General features: G+C 36.8%; 1 long non-coding RNA gene across 2 annotated transcripts; it reads right to left on the bottom strand.

Annotated features, from left to right (window-relative positions):
* Window positions 1–15,605: 15,605 nt before the first annotated feature.
* LOC140006515 (uncharacterized) lies at window positions 15,606–19,077 on the bottom strand. Of its 2 annotated transcripts, XR_011814178.1 has the most exons (3): window positions 18,824–19,068; window positions 16,954–17,032; window positions 15,606–15,807 (listed from the first exon to the last, which is right to left on the bottom strand). It is a non-coding gene; the product is annotated as an uncharacterized lncRNA (long non-coding RNA). The 2 variants fall into 2 exon arrangements; XR_011814177.1 differs by lacking the exon at window positions 16,954–17,032 and having other exon boundaries at window positions 18,824–19,077.
* Window positions 19,078–20,033: the final 956 nt, after the last annotated feature.

Here is a 20,033-nt window from a genome sequence, read left to right as displayed (position 1 = left end):
CAAAAAACTTCGCACAACAACTCACCAACACTTCCTTAAGTGATTTTATGGAGCAAGATCAAGGTTGGATGGTTGGTTTTGATGATTTGGAACAAGATTGAAGTGTTTTCTTCCTTGTGCTTGGAGTAAGAGAGAGAGAAAGAGAGCAAGAGAGGGCCGGCTTCTTCTTGTTGTTTTTTTGAAGATTTTTGGTCATATTTAAGCTATTTTAAGTCAAATGGTAAGAATAGGAATAGTGGTCTTACTTCAAGACCAATCCAATGGTGACACTTGTCACCTTTAATTAAATATCTACCTAACTTTTCTCTCTCATATCATCCAAATTGCAACCTCTACTTATCTCTTAACACCCGATAAATTAATTCCAGTATTCAAAACTTAACCTAGTTGGCCGAAATTTTCCGAACTTTTCGCACTAGTGGGTCCCACGTCCGGTATATGCTCCTAATTTCTCAAAATCCATTCGATACTAGAAAAATCATCTAAAAATTATATCTGCTCCTTAAAATTATCTAGAAAATTTTCGAATCACGAAAATGCAGAAAATAAGCCATGAAAAATACGAGAAACCAAGAAAATGAAAATTACGGGTTCTCACAAGAAAGGATTTACTTAATTCCTTTTTCAACCTGTCAATTTTTATAGTATCACGGGCAACAATCAACATGTCATCTACATATAGCAAGAGAATAACAAAATCACCATCTGAAAAATTTTCACATAAGCACAGTGATCAGATGTAGTCCTGTGGTACTTGTGGTCTATCATGAAGGAGTCAAACTTCTTGTACCACTGTCTCGGTGCTTGTTTCAATCCATATAAGTTCTTCTTGAGACGGCATATAAGATTTTCCTTGCCACTTTCTTTGAACCCCTCCGGTTGCTCCATGTAGATCTTCTCTTCCAAGTCACCATGTAGGAAGGCTGTCTTCATATCAAGTTGCTCGATCTCTAAATTTAGACTGGCTGCAATGCCAAGAACAACTCGAATTGACGACATCTTTACCACAAGAGAGAAAATTTCTTCAAAATCTACACCCTTCTTTTGACTAAATCCCTTCACAACCAATCTTGCTTTGTACTTCGGTTGTGAGTTATGCACCTGAGTTTTCAACCTGTAAACCCATTTGTTCTTCAAAACTCTCTTACCCTTAGGCAGTTTAACTAAGTCATAAGTATGATTCTCATGCAGGGACACCATTTCTTCTTGCATGGCTCGCAACCAATCTTCTTTATTCTCATGCTCTAGAGCCTCACAGTAGGACTCTGGCTCTCCTCCATCTGTTAACAACAAATATTCATGAGGATTATATCTGCTAGAAGGTCTCCTCTCTCTGGTAGATCTCCTAAGCTCATCCTGTGGTGGTGGTGATGGTGGAGTAGGTGGTGCCTCATGCTCAGGTTCATCAACAGTAGGATTATCACCATCATTAACATTCTCTCTCTGCTCTGTCTCAGCTTCCCCTTGATTAAAATCAACAGGTACTGGAATTGGATCTGGATCTAAATTTGAGCTAGCAGAAATGTCATCTGAAGATTTTGAGTTATCACCTTTATCAATGTCTTCAATGGTTTGATCTTCAAAGAAGACAACATCTCTACTCCTGATCACCTTCTTCTCAATAGGATCATACAACCTATAACCAAAATCTTCATGTCCATAACCCAAGAAAATACATTATTTTGATTTTACATCAAGTTTTGACCTCTCATCTTTGGGAATATGAACAAATGCCCGGCAACCAAAACTCTCAAGTGCTTAAAGGATACATATTTTCCCGTCCATACCCTCTCTGGGATATCACCATCTAGAGAAACTGATGGAGAAAGATTTATCAAATCAACTGCAGTCCTCATTGCCTCACCCCAAAAGGATTTTGGCAGTTTAGCATTAGAGAGCATACATCTGACCCGCTCAGTTATGGATCTGTTTATCCTCTTTGCTACTCTATTCTCTTGAGGAGTTTTTGGTACAGTTTTCTCCAATCTGATTCCACGGGACTTGCAATAGATTTTAAACGGTCTTCTGTACTCACCACCATTATCAGCACGTACACACTTTAACTGCTTACCAGTTTCTCTTTCAATTTTGCTATGAAAGTCTTTAAACACATCCAAAACCTGATCTTTGAATTTCAAAACAAAACACCAAACCTTTCTAGCAAAGTCATAAATAAAAGTTATAAAATAAATAGCACCACCAAGAGACTTATATTTCATATAGCAAACATTAGTGTGCACCAATTCTAACGGATTCAATTTTCGAGATGGAGAAAAATTTTGAAATGCAACTCTGTATTGTTTCCTATAAATGCAGTCAACACAGGATTTAAGTGCATTACGTCTAATTTCAGGTAGGAGTTATTTGCGAACAAGTGTTTGAATCCCCTTTTCACCCATGTGTCCAAGTCGCCTATGCCAAAGCTCAATTGAAAAATCACGAACTGCATTCACTTCTCCCTTCCTCAACTTGGCTTGCATCACGTAGATGGTACCCTGCTTCTTTCCTCTAGCAACAATGAGATTTTCTTTACTGAGTTTTCATTTGCCTCCACCTTGCAAGTTATGGTAACCTTCATCGTCAAGTTTTTCTGTAGAGATAAGATTAAAGCGAATATTAGGGACATGTCGAGCATTTCTTAATATCAGCTGGCACCCGATATCTGTATCCAAATATATGTCTCCCATGCTAACAACTTTGCATGAGACCTCATTTCCCATCCTAATATATCCAAAATCTCCTTCGGTGTAGGTTGAGAAGAAATGCCTGTGAGGAGTAACATGGTAGGATGCACCCGAATCAACTACCCAATCACTGTCATAATGAATAATCACTACAAGAAATTTGGTCTTTAGTGACAACCTATTCTTGTCACAAAAAAATAAAAAGTCATCACTAATGAATTTTACTGACAACTTTCCGGTCATCACAGGGTCGTCACTGAATGCCGTCGGTAAAAGTATACACCGATGACTTAAAAGTCGTCAGTGAATAAGGAGCTTTTGTGACAACTTTTCTCATCAGTAAATGCTTTAAGTTTAGTGACAACATGGCTTCTTGTCAATGATGCATGAAGCAATATCGTCACTAAAACTCAACAATAGTCATCAGTATATGGTCCAATTACTAACAATTTTGTCGTCACTAAACACCTTTCAATAGTGACAACATATTGCTGTCAATATAGAATTTAACTCAGTTACAACAATTGTTGTCAATAAAGGCACCTAATTTACTGACAATAGGCGCTTGTCATTGGAGAAATGTGTTCAGTTACAATATCTTGTCATTGTGTAGTTTGATGTATTTCTTGCTAAAGTAATATAAAAAAATGAGAGCCACCAACAATGCTTAATGAATAACAAACACATTCACCCATTACAATAGAAAATGCCAAAATATCATAATAATCCTTCCAATATCATAATCATGTGCAACATCATATTATAAAGAGTTTGACAAGTAGTATTAGAGTGAGTTGTATCACATAAGGCAAGGGAGCAATACAAAACGAATCCAAGTCCCAAAACATTTTTGTGTTATACGAAACATTTCCTAAGCATAAGATAGCACTATAACTAGTCTTTGAGTCAATAAGTAGCCTCGGCTACTCATCTTCCAAAACTCTAAAATGTGCAATATATCTGCAATAGAAAAATACAATTATTAGTAGATGACAAAACAAACTTGAGACAAGGAAAATCAAATGAGGATTCACAAAAAAATAAAGTCTCATTTATTTAAACTCTCATCCAAATAGTGACTACATAAAGAGCAGAATAAGAGACAAAATAAAAGCAAAGATAGCTCTTAATATGCACATAGGAACCAATTGTAGAGAGTAAAAACCAGGTATTGTCACAGGCAAAGGAAATTGTTAATATCAAAGACGTATAACAGCCTTCAAATTTCCTAAATAAAAAACAAAAGTAACAAGCATTTACTAAATTCTTTGGCAAATTACATGTTAATATTGTCACAGACCAAGGATTAAGGTTCAATAACTTATGCTATTTTTGAATTGCAACAGCCATTGTATCTATAATAAATATATGTCTTAGTCACAATTTAAGGTCTCATATATGCTGGAAAATTACAAGAGTGTCTCATTTACAAACATAACACAATTTAGACAAGTATATATAGTTGAAAATTGCTTACCATTCAATATGAGTAGATGTGTCTTGGTTCTGCATTTCACTTTGTTGGTTTACAAGCCTCTCCATAAGTTCTTGGGATTGAACTGCCATTTCCAATTCAGCTGAGTGCTTTTTGGCTTGTTATACTCTTTTCTTGAATTCTTCTCTCTCTGAAAGTTATTGTGCAATTACAATAGATTTTGTTCCAATTGTGTGAGTGGTTTTTGCTTTGAACTATTGATCTTATTCCTCTCACTCATCTTCTGCACTTATGAAGTTTAGCCAAGATCAAAATCAATAAAGATATGAGTAATAAGAGTAGTAAAGATCAAAAGTCAGCCTATGCGCAAATCAAATTTGGACTACAGGAGTAGTCAGAAAGGTAATTCTAACCTAATTCATCAATATCTGGTGGACGATTTGCAAGTGCATTGTAGCCTTTAGTACTCTAGCGTGACAAATAGGCTTATGCTGGAAAATCACTTGTTGTCCATAAAAGGGTAGCAAGTAACATAAATTTTTCTTCTATGGCTGCGTCATAAGTCTCAAAGCCAATGTCAAATAATTCTTTTAGCTCAATAATTAAAGGGCTAAAAAATATATCCATATCATTTCATGTGCATTTAGGACCTGGAATAATCATTGATAATAGGAAAAATGGCTCCTTTAAGCATTTCAAAGGTGGAAAACTATAAGGAACAAGGATTACAAGCCACATATTGTATGCATTATTCATATATCCATTAGTTGAAAGCCCAAGCCTAACACTGCGAGGATCACAGACCAAGGATTGAGAAATTTCAGTAACACATTGGCGGATTTGCAAGTCCATCAATTCATGGTTTTCAAAAGAAAGATATGGACAACAAAGAAGAGTTTGGAGTACTTATCACAACCTAGGTAAAGACTTTTTTCAGCTTCGGATAATAATCTAAGAAACCTACTTGCTTCCCCTTCTTGCTCATTTGAAATTCCCCTATTATATTCCCCCGAATTTCTCCAATTCTCACCAAAGTTAGCTGCTTCTACGTCATTTAACATTTCCTGAATATCATCGGACTCACTATTTTTTTCATCTATATTTATGTTGCCATTTTCATCATCATCAGAATCTTCAAAGTTTTCACCATGATATACCTATCTAGTATAGCTCTAAACAATTCCACCACACAAATGACTTTTTACGACCTCCCCTCCATAGTTTGATCTTCAAAGTTGTTGCACATTTTACTTGGACAAGGGAGCTTATATGTGGGATCCTTGGATAAATAAGGAAACTCAACAAATTCTTTCACTCCTGTCAAATATCTAGGATCTAGGTAATCTTTAATTGACATCCAACTCTCATTCATGTTCATGTTTTTTTGCCCTTTATCCTAACAAAAAAAATGCAACCATGATATTATAATGAAGACACGGCAGTTAATTTAATCTTCCCAAACAACAACAATGAAAAGTAAACAAAATGGAACACAGCTATATTTGAGAGTGTCACGAACTGGAGCAAGAATACAAAAGTACAAAAAAATCATAGTAATTAGTCTTAGCTATTAAATCACATTAACCACTGTGCACCTACATATGCATTATATACATAGTGCACTGAGTAGCTGTATAGCAACATTACAATTTTTAGGATGATTTAGAAAGTATAAATTTATAGCAAATTGGACTGGCTATAAACTGGCTATAAATAACAGAAAAAAAGAAGCAAAGAGGAGATAGAGAGTATAAAGGTATCACAAGCGAAAACGGTAGCTTGATTGGAAGATTGTAATATCCTAGACCCGAATCCGAATCCGAATCCGAAGCCTCTGTCAACAGGTTCAATTGCTACAAATAATAACAAAAATCAGTCGACTGCAGGAGAGATTAAGAAGCTAACTTGAAGCTAATACAAGCACTAGAAAACTATAGAAAGAATTATTGGTCCTAAAACTAATTGAGAGCCCTCTTGGCCAATAAGTCAGCAAATGATAATGCAAAAAAAAAAAAAGGAAGCTGAATCAATTACTCTCACACAAACGACTCAATTAAACCATGCAAAAACTTCCAAAAGGAAGGAAAAGAAAATTACTCCTATCATATTCATTAATTGGCAAGAAAATCAAACACAAATCAGAAATATTTACTAGTTGATAAAATCATCCCTCGAAAATAATGAAAAGATGCTACTTTTTAATGATAACTATAACTTGCATCATAGAAATCAGTCAAGACATAGGCAAAGCAGATCTTCCAACAAACACCTTCCTAACTCCCAAGAATGCATGAATTTTAGATCAAAATCATGTCTTTGTAGTTCCTTTCCTGTAAATAACATAAAATTTTTTTACATCCATCGACATGTTAAATTTGAAATGAAGCTCAAGAAAGTTGCAAGTGGTTCTTGAGACCCATTTCTTAAATATCAAAACTTGAGTTGCATTCATCTATAGTAACATAAAGCAATGAACCAAGAGTGGCAAGAGTCCAAAGGTCGATCTATTTCTGGGAATTGAGGAGATCCCTTTTCAGGAAATAGGCAAAAATTACCAATTGAAACCAAATAAATAAGAAACAGGTCCATACATAGAAAACTTAGGTAATGTGAAGGAGAAAGCACACTCCAAATGGATAAACAGTTCACTCTTCAAATTTCCATGTCAATTTACCAAATTTTAACCCAAAAAAATACATCTTTCATTGCAGAAAAAATAACCTTTGTAGCTTTTGCTCTAAATTCCTAACTTGGGGATAAAAAAAAAAAGAAGTGGTTTGTGTTAAAGCAAAAGTAAACAGCAATGTCATTGCCACCATACTATTTCATTCCTCCCAAAGAAAGTAATTATGGACTGAAGTGTTTTTGGTTTCCCTTGTATATGTGTATCACGAACCAAATTTATTGGTTCTATTTGATCCAATTACTCTTAAGTCTTAATTGCCTCAAATGAATTTGACATTATTGTCACCTTGGTCTCGAACATATTTTTCATAAATATATATATATATATATATGTATGTATGTATTGACGAAATCAAGAAATTTGAATCTTCATCTCTTAATTAAAGCTCCAAAAAGACAAAGAAGAAATTTCTTCCAATCCAATTAATCCAAATTATTCTTGGTAACTACTAAACATGGTGGAGGACCGATGACGTTGCATAACATGCAAGGACAAGTGAACAAAAAGAAAAGGTTCCAAGATAACATTGATGGTGTAAGGACCCGTAAAATTTTCTTATTTTATTTCTTCATATGAAATTTTCCTTTTCTTTACCTTATTATATTAATTTGCTAGATTTTTTATAAGAAAGAATAATTTTGAAATCATTTTTGCAAGTATAAGTTAGTTTATGGGACATTAGTAGTGTATATTGTATGTGGGGCCCGCTAGTGCGTTACGTGTGTTAAATTTCAATAATTAAGTGAATTTGCATACGGGGATATTATTGTACAAGGTGTTAGGAGTTAATTAGAAATTGGTTAGATCAATTACCATTGGAAGTTAAGAGGATTAGATCAAACCCTTAAAGGTGCCAAGTGTCATAACCCTATTGCAAGTTGGACTTTGACTAATTTTCATCACCTTTACTAAACCTCAAAATTGACCAATTTCTTTCCATTTTGAGCTTGCCTTGGCCGAACCTCTTGGAGCAAAAATACAAGAGAAGCCTTCCTTTTCCACTTCAATTTTTGCTCAATCCTTGAGTTCTAACCATCAAGAGTTCTAATCACTCCATAAAAGTGTTAGCCAAGATAGTTTCCAAGGTGTTTGTGGAGTCAATTTGGGAGGAAGAAACCTAAGCTACTACCTTTCTTGAGGTATCAGGGTATGGTGTGTACAAATTCATATTTTGTTCTTAATAATGGTTTATTAGTGGCTTTTGTGGTTAAATATGTTATTTGTAGTAGGTTTGATGGTTGGAAGTGGAGTTTTGATGGATTTTTGATTTATTATTGATTTTTCTGTTTTTATATAGTAATTATTGTTTAGTCATGGATTGATGGTTTGTTATAGTGTAAAATGGAGTTGGTATATGTTGGATATGATTGGTTGCGGAAAATTTCTGGTTTGGTGCAAAAATTCCAGTTTAGGGTTTCAACTAACCCTGTTCTGCCCGGTTCTGTTCGGCCATGATGGAAGCCGAATCGGCCTTAGGTTAAAACATGAATGTAGGAAATGATGTTTTATAGCTGCCTGTAAAATTTCAACTCAATCCAAGCACTGTAGCATGTGAAATGACCGAAATACTCTTGACTGTCCATGAGCCATGTTTCGTGGACAGATTTCTGTTTTTGTGGAGATTTCCATTTTTTACCATGAAAATGCATGATTTGGCTTTGGAGGTCTTCATAAGAAATGTAGGTTTATGTCTTGGCTTCGAAACACCATAAAATTCGTTTCAATCCGAGAAGTGTAGACTCAGTTGTGGTTATTATGCCGAAAGGTGTGTGTTATAGTCTATGATTGGTATGTGGTTGATTTGAGCTGAATTGGTGTTGATTGTAGGATAGAAAAATAAGGAAATGTAGGGGATATGCTGTCCAAATTTTGGGAGTGTAGGATTTCTTCAAGTTTGGTTTGGTTTGGTTTGGGATATATATAAGAAGGGCTTTTGGGGTGGTTCGAGCCCTAGGTTTTCATGTTACCTTTTCACATGTTTTGCGCCCCTTACATGAGTCATTATTTGGTGAGGTCTATGACTTGTAGTCGAGCCTCATTTGTGCATTTTATTTACTGAATTTGTGGCTATGGGAACCATATTTGTTTACCTTGGTTATTCTAGGGTTTCTTGGTGATTAGAGCCCTACTTTGGTTGAAACGTTTGCGTATCCTTGCTTTAACCGGTGAGTGTACCATTCCCTTGAATTGTTGTTTAATTGGTTCATCTATACTTGAAATTTGTGACATGGATAACTATGAACACTGTTGTTCAGAATGAGACGAGGGTGTACTTTATCACACTCGTTCTCTTGCCTGTACTGTATGAACTGAAATCTATTACTTGTACTTGTTATGAACTCGAACTTGTTACTTGCGCTTGTTATGAGATCGTTAGGAAGTGTGTCCAACGACCTTCCTGTTAAACTTGAGCTCAACCTCATGGGAAGTTAATTAAATCGAGCCACTAAGGGCTTGGTCGAGGTAATTGACAATCCATGGGTGCCTATTTTTGGGGAATCTTTGGGTATTGGAGACTCTAGATTTCCGGTATACTCGAGTATTACCATTTTCGTTCTCGTTTGACGTTCGGGCCTGGTAAGGGGGTATGATTGGTGAACGGGATTTGGCGTTAAAGTGGTGTTCTACTGAATTGGTTTCCTTATTTGAAAGTTGACGGAGGATCAATATAGTCGGATCAAGTACTGCAACGGGGATTTGGCTCCTGAGAGCCACCTGTATCCTTTGATTTGTGGTGTTCATTCATTTCTTTTATTTGACATGTATATGTGCTTTAAAGAGAAGTATCATGATTTGTGACTGTTATAGTTCTGGTACCTCATTGAGCTTCTAGCTCACCCTGTTTCCGTTAATTTGTTTTCCTTACAGGAACAACTTTCGGAACCATGTTTTGAGAAGCGAGTTGAGCTAGTTAGGCATTCATTTGTTCTTTTGTATAGCTCCTCGGTAGTTAAAAACCCTAAATGTATTTTGATTCCAAGTTCTCTTTGATTTGTAAAGTTTATGAACGTAGATTTATAAAAGTGTTTACTCTTGTATATGTGAACTATATTCTTTAGTAATGTGTTTTCATGAGTGTTGGATAAAGTGTACTTGTTTCGGTTGAGTACGAAGATCGATCAAGGAAAGAAACATTTGGAGAAGTTACTGTTCGCGGAATCCGGCCCAAAATCCGGCCAAGTTTTGGCCGGATACCTGGCCGGATTTGCAGGGGATTTTGAACCCTTCGAAATCAGCTTCTGCCTCCAATCTGACCGGATAGTGACGTGGCAGTCACTATTCTTCCGCGGCTCATTTTTGTTTATTTTATTTTATTTCATTTTTGCATCCGTCGAAGCGTTCGAGCACTATATTATCATTCGGAACGATTTAGCTTGTGTGTAAATGACCTATTAGCCTTCGATTGGTTGTTTTCTTGGGATTTCTATCGCAAGTTAGGTGAGGTTTGTGTTGTGTGTCTCTGTAGTCCTGGCGAGAGTTGGGCAGGCGGTCCGCCGAACCCTTTGGTTCGCCTTAGGGGAAGGTAGGGCTGTCACAGTTGGTATCAGAGCCTGTTTCGCGTGGTCTCTGCCCGGAGTGAGCTTGGGCCGAGGGTTAATATGGCTTGATTATGTGAGTATGTGTAAAGGACTAAGTGCTCTTTTGAGCCTAAGTTATGACTCATGAAGGGTTATAGGTTTCAAACCTTTATCATGTTATTTGGAGACTATAGATACATATGTCAGGTAGGAATTTCAAATGTAGATGATTTACTCTTGGGACTGGCCAACTCGAATGGTGAATTACCTTATTTTGGATTCTTGTGCCCGAATACGAAACGGGATGAAAGCCTAGGTTAGAAATGACTTAGGCGACTTAGAATTTTGATTTTCGGAACTTCGTGGGATATATTAGGGTTTCATTAAGTGTGATTAACCTTGACTAAGATATAAGCTCTGTATCCCTGTAGGGTGTAGATGGAGTGAATGGAAAGCTCTTAGTTTGATGTTTTGTACTTTTGGGCCTAGTTTGTCTAGTGTATTTTGAATATGACCTTGTTACTTTCTTGGACATATCTTTGCTTGTATCTGACGATTAATGTGTGATTTGCTTGATAAAGTTATATTATATATATATACATATGCCCTTTTGAGCTGTGTCCACTTTTGTTACTATTACATACCTATCTTTGTTTTAATATTATATTCGCGTTTCGACCCTAGACTTGGTCAACCAAATAGAGGGTACTCGTAGGGGACGAGGCCGGGGACGAGGCCGGGGACGCGGTCGTAAGCAATCCTCGAATGAAGGGAAAAATCGGGAACCTAAACCTGAACTTAGAGTGAATCCTAACGTTCAGGTAGCGGCTGCCATCCAGCGTATGACCGATTTATTGGCCCATGTAGTGGAACATCAGGGCCAAAATCCTGTTAATCAGCCTAACAACCCTGGTAATCATATAGAGGGTGAGGATAGAGCCTTCGAACGGTTTCAGAAGTTCTCCCCACCGAAATTTCTTGGAGGGCCAGACCCTAACGTTGCCGAAATGTGGCTGGAGAAAATGATCGATATTTTCGCCGCATTGCACTATACTGAAGAGAGACAAGTGACATTTGCTGTCTTCCAACTAGAGGGAGCAGCCCGTTCTTGGTGGAATATAATAAGATTGAAATGGGAAAGAGAACAAACACCGAGGACATGGGTGAATTTCATGAGGGAGTTCAACGCAAAGTATTTCCCACCTTTAATTCAAGAAAAGAAAGAAGATGAGTTCATTAGGCTTCGCTAGGGAGCTCAGACTGTCGCCGAATATGAGAGCCAGTTCACTAGGTTATCTAAGTTCGCTCCTGATCTAATTGTGACTGAGCAAAGGAGGATAAGGCGTTTTGTTCAGGGACTAAATGTCGAGATTTAGAAGGACCTGGCTGTAGCTCAACTTAATACTTTTAGCGATGCGATGGAGAAAGCTCAACGAGTTGAAAGCGCGAGCTTACAAGTCAGAACCTTCCAAGCAAAGAAAAGGGCTACTCCTGAAAGTGGCCACGGGCAAGAAGATACGACCACACCTCCTAAGTCTGGAAAAGGAACTAGAGGAATAAGATTTTTGGGGACATCAAGAGATACCCCCCGGGAAGGCTCGGCCTCTGCTTCCCGTGGTCCGTGCAGGTACTGTGGGAAGCCGAATCACACGGAGGATGTCTGCTGGAAGAAAGGAAGAAAATGTCTACGTTGCGGGAGTGCAGATCATCAAATCGCTAATTGCCCAGACTGATCTCGAGAAGGAAGTGGGAATCAACAATGAACCAAGACCAACTCTAACCAGTCGAAGGGGGAAGGGACTGGACCGAAGGTGTCGACTCGGGTGTATTCCCTAGAGTCACATCAAGCCCCTGACTCGTATGAGGACATAGAAGGTATGATCCGCCATTTAACTTAGATGTTGATGAATCCCGTTGGTAAAGAAATTTCGAAGACGAAATTTCTTTAAGGAGGAGAGAGTGAAAGGACCCGTAAAATTTCCTTATTTTATATTCATTTATTTTGTTTCTTCATATGAAATTTTCCTTTTCTTTACCTTATTATATTAATTTGCTAGATTTTTTATAAGAAAGAATAATTTTGAAATCATTTTTGCAAGTATAAGTTAGTTTATGGGACATTAGTAGTGTATATTGTACGTGGGGCCCGCTAGTGCCTTACGTGTGTTAAATTTCGATAATTAAGTGAATTTGCATACGGGGATATTATTGTACAAGGTGTTAGGAGATAATTAGAAATTGGTTAGATCAATTACCATTGGAAGTTAAGAGGATTAGATTAAACCCTTAAAAGTGCCAAGTGTCATGACCCTATTGCAAGTTGGACTTTGACTAATTTTCATCACCTTTACTAAACCTCAAAATTGACCAATTTCTTTCCATTTTGAGCTTGCCTTGGCCGAACCTCTTGGAGCAAAAATGCAAGAGAAGCCTTCCTTTTCCACTTCAATTTCTTGCTCAATCCTTGAGTTCTAACCATCAAGAGTTCTAATCACTCCATAAAAGTGTTAGCCAAGATAGTTTCCAAGGTGTTTGTGGAGTCAATTTGGGAGGAAGAAACCTAAGCTACTACCTTTCTTGAGGTATCAGGGTATGGTGTGTACAAATTCATAGTTTGTTCTTAATAATGGTTTATTAGTAGCTTTTGTGGCTAAATATGTGATTTGTAGTAGGTTTGATGGTTGGAAGTGGAGTTTTGATGGATTTTTGATTTATTATTGATTTTTCTGTTTTTATATAGTAATTATTGTTTAGTCATGGATTGATGGTTTGTTATAGTGTAAAATGGAGTTGGTATATGTTGAATATGATTGGTTGAGGAAAATTTCTGGTTTGGTGTGGAAATTCTAGTTTAGGGTTTCAACTAACCCTGTTCTGCCCGGTTCTGTTCGACTATGATGGAGGCCGAATCGGTCTTAGGTTAAAACATGAAAGTTGTAGGAAATGATGTTATTAGTTGCCTGTATAATTTCAGCTCAATCCGAGTACTGTAACATGTGAAATGACCGAAATACCTTTGACTGTCCATGAGCCATGTTTCGCGGACAAATTTCTGTTTTCGTGGAGATTTCCATTTTTTATCATGAAAATGCATGATTTGACTTTGGAGGTCTTCATAATTAGAGTAGTGATTAGAGTACGAAGATCGATCAAGGAAAGAAACATTTTGGAGGTATTCTCAATTAGAGTAGTGATTAACGAGCGTACCTTAATCACCGACACAGTAAGGAGGGGTTGACAGTCATCGCTTGTTTGGCAGTTATAACCTATTTATCAGTAAATAATTGGAATTGCCTTTGTTTCAATGATCAATTAGGTAAACCATTGCTGAAGTTATTCCTTGGTTAGATTCTTAATTATCATTCATTTGATTTTAGTAAATTGTTATTTAATTTTTAGTAGTTCCTTGGATTTTATTTGCATTTATTTGATTGTCACTCTCTGCGCAAAAACACCCCCTTGTTACTGTGAATTTGAAAAGAAACAATTACTCCCAGTCCCTGTGCATTCGACCCTATTCACCGCTATCTACAGAAATTACTTTTAGTTTGAGCAGGTTTTATTATTGCACAGGCCGACAACCTGTCAGTTTTCCACCTCAAAAGTTCTTCAATGCCGAATGAAGTTCTTGAGAGTGGGTACAATTCTTTCCTCCCAACAACAACAACTGAAAGCTCAAATTTCACCAAACCTTGTAACTATATCTCTGGCTATTCATCCACTTAATTGAAGCCCCAATCACTATTTCCCCTTTCCCTCTTCACCCAACACCATTTCACCAATTATTTTCCTCACATGCAACCACTCTCCGCCAAAAAGTTCACAAAATTATCTCCTAATTATCTTTGCCCCTCGAAAATATAGTATTACATTTGCCCTCCTAGACCTATCACAAACCCGTACATACCCATACTCCAATCCCACTAAAACCCTTCTCTTGTTCAAGACAAAGTTGGCAAAAATTAATTAGGGCATAAACCTACAACTAAACAAATTCCACAAGGAAAAGATGATTCCATCCATAAATCAAATGAAACCCAAAAAAACTGGACAAAAATTCTTGGCAAAAAAAATTAGGGCAAAAAATTTTAGGGGAAAATTAGGGAAGAAAAAGATATAGGACATACCTTTTGCAAAGAGTTGGTGGCAGTCGTGGTCTTCTGTTCAGTGTTGCGGAGCCATTATCAATCAATCGAGATGAGGAGGAGAAGCTCTATTTGGTTCGGCCGAGAGGAGGAGGAGAAGTTCTATTTGGTGAATTGGTTCTAAGTGTTGAAAATGAGTGAAAGAGTTGGTAGCCGATGGTCTTGTCCATTTTTGTTTGTAAGTCTTTTACAATACCCATGCCTTTCTTTGTTTATTCATTTTCAATGAATTTCAATTCCTTAGTTTTTCCCCCCTACTTGTTTGGTAGCAAAATTTCAAATAAAGTTTTTTACTTTTACTCTTTAGTTGAAATAGTATAATTTTAGTAATATATTATCAATTGGTACTTTTTAATATTTTTGTGAAAATACTCATAATGGTTGGTAAAATTTTGTTACATTACTCCAAGTGAAAATGTACTTTTGTTATGCTTTAAATAGTTTATTTTAGCGGTTAATTTTGCTCTAAATTATTGTACTAGCATTGATTTGCAAGAAAAAACTTGAGTTCCCAATAGTTAATAATTCATTAAAAAGAAAATACACAATAATAGCTATAAAACGTGTACAAATATTTTAGATAAAATAGTGACAAGAGCAAGTTGTCACTAACTACATCAATTATTATCAGTGACAACAATGGACAAACTATCAAATAAAGGGGAATTATTACTGATGACATTTAGAGAGTCGCCACAGATGTAGTTTCCTGCACTTTGGCGGGAGTCCATTTGTGACGACATTTAAGAGTCATCACTGTTGCCTTTGCCCCTTTCAGTTAATTGTGTCAACCTTTCCTATTGTTGCTAATGGGCCGCATTTTGTGACAACCTTTTTCATCACTAGGAAATGTTGTCACTAATGACCAAATTTCTTGTAGTGAATATTCACTTGACCGTCATTATAGAACACAAACATATCATCATGAGCTGCCACAACTGCTGTAGTCTCTTCATCACCTTTTTCTTTCGCATTACCCTTTTTCTCAGTTTGTTCCCGTTTTAGGATTCTACATTCTTTCATATAATGCCCATTCTTCTTACAATAATAGTGTGACGCCCCCACTTCACCCTAAGGCGAACCAAAGGGTATCCGCGGAACGCCTGCCCAGCTCTCACCAGGACTCACTACAATCCATCATTCAAAAGCTCGAAATACTTTAAGTAACTTCAATACATAATTAAAGTACTTCAAATATCTCACACTTACAATTATGTAGCTTTCAAGCTTAAATACAACCCAACGGAAAAGGGTACAATAGCCATCCGTTATAATATAACTTAAAGTTTTCAAAAGAAAATAATCTAGTACTACTCACGAGCACCCTTGGTCTCGAACCCTGTAAAAGAAATCCACAACGTGGTATGAGCTACACAGCCCAGTGAGATTCCAAGACACTCTAACAGTTCAAATAAATCAAGTAAGTTGGGCATATCATATGCATGGTTCAAGGTTACACAATGGCATGTTATCATGAGGTGATAATCATTGTACGGGTAATTTGAGACATTTATCATGGTATGAGACATTAGCATGTATAGTTCACGAGTGATTGGAGCTTATTACAGGCATAGCTCAGGATTTCATGTTGGCATTTTAGCACGAAACAATCATCATGATACCAGGTAAACATATACTGTAGGATACGGTGTTCCAGTGGAACTCTGTCGGTCATCTGCACCTTATGACTTCCGGATCCCCTCGGTTTGACTGGTCATCACCTTATCCCTCCAGTGGTAGTACTCGAGTATACCGAAACGGTGTCCCAAGGTTCCAACCTACCCGACCGAGCCCAGTCCTGGCTCGAGTAGGTTAGTAACGATGAGCAGGGCCCAATTCAGCTTAGAGCTTACAACATGCACAAGTAATCAAGTAATTCGGCAAAAGGTAAAATTCATCATTTGAGTAGGTCGAGTGAGGTAAAGTACACACTCGCCTAACAATGATGGACAACTTCATATAACATGCGATTCATGATAATCAAGTGATCAAGTAAGTTGGTGATTACGTAAGCAGATAATCAAGTAAGCAAGTAGCCGAATAGATTAGAAAACGGTAAGTAAACATGGTTAACGGTAAACGGTTAACGGTGGTAATTACGGTTAATTGGTAGGCATATGTCATTTTAATAGGCCACCATTGGCCGTTTTCACTTTTTCCACATAAGAGTCGAGGAGATTCACTCCAACCGACTTATGCTGTCATAGCATAATTAATCATTTAAACACATCATGTAGATATGCTCTCCAAGCATTTCATATCTAATATTTCAAGTAATCACATAAATATGCTCTTTAAGCATTTCATATCGAATAGTTCAAATATACATATTTCAGGTATTTCATGTCGAGTAATTCAAGTATACCTTATTCAGATATGCATGAGTGTGGTAAATACTTAACATATAGCACTTAACACTTAATAATCATGGGTTATGCATGTCATAAACTTATTCCAATTACGTATTCCTATATGGAACACTCACCTATAGCAACAAGAGAGTAATACTCAAACAAATGTCTAGACGTCCACTTCGAGTTCCTCTTGAAGGTTCCCTTGAGCGCCTGGGCAAATAACCATCAACTATTATACACTATCACTTAGAACCCCTACTTATCAAAGAAGGTTATACAATCTAAGGGGAATTCATTAATTGGGCCTTAATTATTAATAATCGAGGCTCAAGAGTAAAGTTTTAAAGTCTAAAGAGAGAGACTAATATTTTCCATGAAATCGAGTTCAAAATGTTCAATCGGTATCGAGAAAAGAAGGCAAGTTTCCAAAATCTCATTTTCTAAGAAATTGACAAATTTCAGCTTTGGGTGTCAATTTTAGAAAAATTGTATCTTGCACTATGTAGGTCGAAAATTGGAAAGCTTGATACCGTTGGAAACTTCTTCAAAAGCGCTAAAAGTTCCTAGAAGATACTTTTCCATGATTCCAAACAGAAGGTATTCAAAAATTGACTCAAAGTTGCTGCTTGGGACCATTTAGACAGTTTCGGGGTTGGTTTTTGACCATCTTTGAAAATCCGGCAAAATTCATACAATACGAACTAACCTCCGAAATTTAGAACTCAATTAGAGCTACAATCAAAGTTTAAAACAAAATAAACGGTACAAGAATTGAAGTTTTGAGCGCCAAGATATAGCAGCTCAAAGTTGGCTAAAAATTCCTCCTCGATCAAGAATTTCCAGATTTAAACAAGAACTTTGGGACTTTGTTTGAACATCTAAACAGACTCGAAATGGCACCAAATTTGGTATGATTATACTACCATATAAGGGCTATTCCTCTGTCAAATGTCATAGAAAAATATGCACGGAAAGTCACTTAACGAAATCACTCAAGTTTCCAAATTTTTAAGGCAAAGCTGCCTCGTGTATGAAAATTTCCTTTTCTAAACTTTTGACCAAGGGAAGATACCTAAAACATGTCTCGTTTATGATAATCAGGTCTAGCAAGAATTCAAAATACATTTGATAGGTGATTTACATCAAGAATTTCGAAATAACAAGTCCCAAGTCATTGTTAGTTACAAATCTGTCCAAGTGGAAAATTCTATCACTGTAGCTGTTTCAAACTTTGGCCACAACTCACTCAATTCAACTTGGAATTGGGCGTGGTTGATGGCGTTGGAAAGCTCTCTCATAAATCTGAATTTTCTCAGAAGAAACCATTTTCAAATTCCATTCACAAACAGCTCGTTTTTTAGCATGAAGATACAAGTCCTGTCCTGTCTCCTGGAGAGAAACGAAACAGGACAGTGATTTTCAATCGAATGGTGTTGCTCACTCAAGTGGAACTAGAATGTGAATTTGGTACCAATGGAAAGCTGGGAATGTCTAGTTTCAAATGCCACTGACGGCACTCAATTTCGACATCGGAGTAAAGAGTTATAGCCGATACAAGATGACTGCCTGGGCAATACGGGATTCATTTTCCAGTTTTGCTAACTTTGGAAATCAACTCATTTAACCAACCAAATCATGTTATTTTTCAATGAAATTTTGTACACACTCACAATAAAATGTAAACAATATAATCAAGTCATTAGAACCTCAAAATTGTGCACAAAAATGGTCGGACAAGGCAGGGGTAAAACGGTCACTTTTGCTCCAAGCACCTCCTATGATTTTCTACCAACAATACAACATTAATCCACTAATTTAAGCACTAAACCACCATTAAATCCATCATCAAGCATGAGATCAGTCCTCAAGACAAAGGTGGGAGTTCATAGAGCCCACCCATTTCATTTTACACCATACACAAGCTACCCAAATGCAAATACTACCTTATACATGCAAGATGATCTTCATAAAGCAAGATTTAAGTGTTGGATTAACACCTACTTGATTAGAGGATGAAGGCAGAAATTTCGGCCCCTTAGATGCTCAAGAAAACCATGGATAGCAGCTCCTTTTCTTAGCTCAATGGGATCTCTAAATGTTTAGTTAAGTGTAGTTCGAATTTGGAGTGAATTGGAAGAGGTTTGATGAAGATTTGATGAAGGAAAAATGAAGAACTTGGTCTTGTTTTTCCTTGGAGTTGCACGGCTGGAATGAAGAAGGAAAAGAAGAGTTGCACGGCTGTTTGAGGTGATAAAGTGGAGGGTTTTGATCTGGTGTAATGCACCCATGTGAAACTAAAATGTGTGGCTCTCATTGATTCAAAGGTTAACTCTTTTTCCCGCGCGTTTCGTGTTCGATTCCTCTCGAATTTGTTTCACTGGTGCACTAAACCTCTAATGCACTTATATTCATATAAATATTATTCACTCTCAATCGTCCCAAAATAAGGGTCTAAAGTTCCTGAATTTAAATCGCGCGTGTGAAAACGCGTATCTCCAATTTAAGCGCGATAACGCGAAACTTTCGAGAAATTCTTATAACGATAGTACTAATAACTATCACTTGAGTATTTAAACATTAAAATACCGAATTTAGGTCCATTGTACATGTCTCCAATATTCCAAACTTATTGTACTCTCAAGCGGATAAAATCTCCAAGCACTATTCACTATTTTTACTAAACGCGCTCCAGGAAATTAATTCGTGAAATGAGTTACTTTAAAAATATAACGAAGTTATATTACCATGCATTTAGGTCTAATAAGACTAGAAAATATTCCTCGAGGCAAATATCCAATTAAATAATTTATTAAGCCACTAATTAGGCTAAAAAATAATAGTTTTTACGAGTCCTCACAAATAGCATGCAACATTTTTTCGCGACTCAGACCTGCCTTTGGATTTGTCATTCTTATTGTGGGATCCTCTACTTTTACTTCTCTCTCTCTTCTTTCTTTCTTTTCTATCACCAGGGCCTGGGACTCATAGACAATTCTTTGTTCCTTCCTCCTGAACTCTTCATTCATTACGGCCTCTTTTGCAATAGCCATGGTCAACACACCATTCGAAACTAAATTATTGATGAAGACCACCATGGTTTCCCAACTATCCGGTAGTGAACTAAATAATAATAGAGCCTGTACTTCATCATCCAAATTCAAATTTAATGTAGTTGCCTGGTTTATCAATCCCTGAAAATTACTCAGATGTT

This window comes from Coffea arabica, chromosome 5e (genome assembly GCF_036785885.1).
Source record: "Coffea arabica cultivar ET-39 chromosome 5e, Coffea Arabica ET-39 HiFi, whole genome shotgun sequence".
NCBI classification, from domain to species: Eukaryota; Viridiplantae; Streptophyta; class Magnoliopsida; order Gentianales; family Rubiaceae; genus Coffea; species Coffea arabica.
Note: the sequence above shows the minus strand (reverse complement) of the source record. Positions and strands in the feature narration are given on the sequence as shown.